This window comes from Diadema antillarum, unplaced genomic scaffold, assembly GCF_040938485.1.
Source record: "Diadema antillarum isolate AM-2024a unplaced genomic scaffold, OU_Dant_1.0 scf00000057, whole genome shotgun sequence".
Lineage (NCBI taxonomy): Eukaryota > Metazoa > Echinodermata > Echinoidea > Diadematoida > Diadematidae > Diadema > Diadema antillarum.
The window spans coordinates 4554929-4559086 of record NW_027270946.1 but is presented as its reverse complement, the minus strand read 5'-3'; positions in this window follow the sequence as shown (position 1 = coordinate 4559086).

Sequence of the window (4158 nt, the reverse complement as noted above, 5' to 3'; positions counted from 1 at the left end):
ATTGCACCACTACGAGAAGAACAAGGCGGTAGGACTCTCTCCCAAGCGTGCATCCTGCGTCCGGGTGTGAAGAGGTGAAATTGGCACCGATCAATGCTGTAAATAGAAAATTACATTATTGATATCATCAGCCAAGACTATAGATGGAGACGATTCTGTCTTGGATATTCCCGGGTGTGGTTGAGAAATAATTACCCTATAATTTCCTTGTTAAAAGTGTTTAAGACACGTGTTACCATCATGTCATGGTGGCTCACATTATTTCGGAAATTTTGAAACTTTGCAATAGGCGAACTTTTGATGTCATAATTCGTAAATCCAAAATCCTCCAACCTACAAGCGTTTAGAGATTTATGCTGTTCCGTTCAAGAGATGGACACGCTCTCATCCTGTATACGACAATTACTTTAACACTATTTTTCCACCTGTATCAAAAGAAATGATGGAATATGATTATGTTCACGTATAATTATGGCCCGTACACGAAAAAAAAAATCAAATTGTATTCCACTCCTTACATGCATTTTTTTTTGTGACCATTGTTGATTTGTCATTGAGATGTAAAATTGTGCAAGTGGAAAATATCACAGAAACTGAAACGGGCTGTATATGGAAGATATTTGAAAATCATTATAATTGCTTCACTACTTTTAAGCATTTAATGTTTGTTATCAACCCTACCATTTTACTTAGCATTATATTTACACGATATTACACAGTCCCATCAAACCAAGAAGCTCAGATTCTTCAAACTATAACCATTGCCTCTGAGATGCAAATGTCGTTGCACACACTTGAATATTTTGTTTAGTAATCGAACAGCCAGCTCTGTAAGGCGTATTTGATATGACGATTGAATACAGACACAAAAAAAGCAACGCTCAAAACTTCCTTCTGTTTAATTAAATCATATTTTAAGCAACCACGCAGGCATCATTGGCCCCTCAGCCTTTAAAGGTGTGTACAGTTCTGGTTGATGTGATGATTTAGCTTTTAGCGTTTTGCGAGATATTCAGAAACCACTTTTTGAAATGTCAAAGAGTATGCAATTCTAAGGGTAACAGAAGTTTATTTGATTAAAATTGTTTTTGAAATGGCTGAGATATCCCAAATCAAGGTGAAACAAAGAAACCCTAACAAAAAGACATGCGCCTGTCGCCTTGTATTATTATCACTTTTTTTTTTGGATATCTCAGCCATTTGAAAACCAATTTTTTTTTCATGAAATAAACATTGAATCCTTCTTAAAATTACGTGTTCATTATATTTCATAAGAAATTTCTCATTGTCTCACTTAATAATGTTCAAAACATGAATCCCCGCTTCAAGCAGTACTGCACAGTCCCATAAAATACAAAGAAATGGAAGAAATGAAAAATAGATAAAATAATGCAGACTCACCATACTCTATCCTATCGACTCGGTAGGGTTCTGTGGATAGTAGAACTCAGAGAATCCAATGCTTAAACAAACCCAGAGCTTCCTTGTGAAAAAAAAATAGGGATTAAATTCATTTATGCAACCGAAAACCGGAGATCAGAGGTTGCAAATAGATGTGATTCAATGTTCCTTTCGACGTTTCTTAGAGCAAAGGACGATAAACCAGAAATAAGGGGCAAGAAAAATAAAAACGAAAGTGAAGGAATATGAGAGGAGGTTTCAGATTGGTGACGTCTTTCGAAACTATTTTTTTTCTTTACATTGACTGTTTCATTGAACAGACGATGAACACTGCACAATGACATGAACAAACCAATGCAGAAAGAGAGTCATACAGATATATATATATATATATATATATATATATATATATATATGAAGGGTTTGTTTGCAAAAACCGATAAGTCCATTTTTGAAGATTTTGAAGTACGATCTCTGTCATAAAGCACAAAATAATACTTTTTAAATGATATATTGGTCACTACATATAAAGGTACATCTTTTAAGTTATGGTCAAAAGAAGCAAATATTGTCTTATTATTCTCTTTATTTTTCTTGACCTTTAATCGCAATTATCTCCATTTGGCAAATATGGACTTATCGGTTTTTGCAAACAAACTCTTCATATTTATGAATATGAACAAAATAATCAAATACATCTGTAAAAAAATATTATGTTTAATTCTATTTATGGATGTTGATATAATAAACATTGTGACGAAGTGTTTTAAAAATGCACGCAAATCTTTGCGAGGGTAAAAATAGTTACAACGTCATGCAGTTTTGCATTTTGTTGTTTACTTCATCTTATCCATATTAATTATACTAGTTATACCATAATGTACGTTGCCTATTTTACCTTCGTGGGTTAAACAGTCTTTGTACAATATGATGTCTTAGTATTTTTTTGACATTATACATAGATATGCATTTATATGATATGATATACATATAGATATATTCATATAAAACATATTTCTTTTTTCTCTCTTATAATCTTTAAATCTAATATTTTGAGGCCTGAAAGAAATTAAAGTATGCCTAACTGCTTGATATACAAGAGAAAACAAAAATTACAATCTTTTCGATGATCTGAATTGTCGGTTGGGTCCATGATAAGACAGCCTTTTTTAAAGATAATATTATTGGTGACCCGACAATAATTTCAGTGGCCCCGGACAACAGCCCGAGGCCATTATTGAGCCCAAGGTGATGCTTGGATATAGAGAGTTGTAATCATTTTGACGACAACGAGTGAGACAACATCTTTTTAATGATAATAGACCTACCCTCTTCACTTAATGTTATTCTGGAAGTTATTGTCAAAATTACCACACCCACATCATCAAGAACTATACATTTCACTTATTTTCTTCGTTTTGCAGCGCTTTTATTCTTTATTACTTCAAATTGATAGAAATCAATTTTGGATTCAAATAAACTCCTTATGTACAACATGTTGGTGTGTGAATGATATGCACGTATATTGGTTATGTTAATCGAAAAACATGGTGACAATCCAACAAACATTTGTTATTCCCACCATACCCTTTAGCCTACTGCAGTTCGTTCAAAGGATACGAGTTTCGGTTCGCATGTATCAATTCAACCCCATGGATACTCGCCAGACCGCATCTGTGTTACCAATAATACCAAAGTGTCAATGACTGAGACGCATGTCCCGCACCGAACAATGGAACCTACCGAAGTTCAGGTCGAAGGTCATGGTTTCGAGGACTTCATACACCGGGAGTTCCCGGGTAGTAACATTCCCGGTAAAAGGGAGCAGCAGTCTGTTGAGCACTGCCCGCAGTGCATCTATAGACTATTCCTTGTTTCCCCTCTGATCAAGATCATGTAACATGATTCCGTATGTGAGCAGTGAAATAAGTCTAAAATGTGCGGTGGCTGCAACAGCGACAGTTTCGTTTCGAAAGCTTAAAAAAGCACGTTGACCGTTTTTCATGCTTCTATTTACATATCCAAAATGTACAAAGTTTGAATTTACGATATATTATTATATATATATATATTGATATGTAATTTTACATGCATTGTTATGTATGTTTACATTTATGCACCTACATGTTTATTATTTATCACACACACACACACACACACACACACACAAAATAACCCATATACACATTATAAATATGTATATATATATGCATATATATATATATATATATAATTGTACATGCATTGTTGTGTATATTTACATCTACGCAACTATATGTTTATTATTCTCTCACACACACACACACACATGCAAAAGGTTTCAAGTTACCTTGCATATTCAAGATTTGAAGAACAAAGCGAAATAAATCGAATTTTAGTCATAAAAAACTAATCAAAAAAAAAGGAGCATAAATGTGTTACATTGTCATTGAAGTAGGTGTGAACCCCGAAAATCAATTCTTAAAGAAAACAGAAAAATAATTAGTGCAGTCAAACGGTGTACATCATCTGCTGGGCTAACTGCGACCAGCTCCAAACGCAACAGTATGAAGTGTGTACAAGGAGCGAGCAGGGTTTGACACTGCTGGGCATACCTGTTATAGTTATAGCGGAGAGAGTGGCAGAATGATTTAATGGTGTGTGTAGGATGAAGGTATGGGATCAAAACAGGAACGGCGCAGTGTTTTCAAAAGTGTGGGGGCCCACTTCCGGGTTTCATGAGCTAACAAAGTGATGACACCGTATGTATTCCTTTGT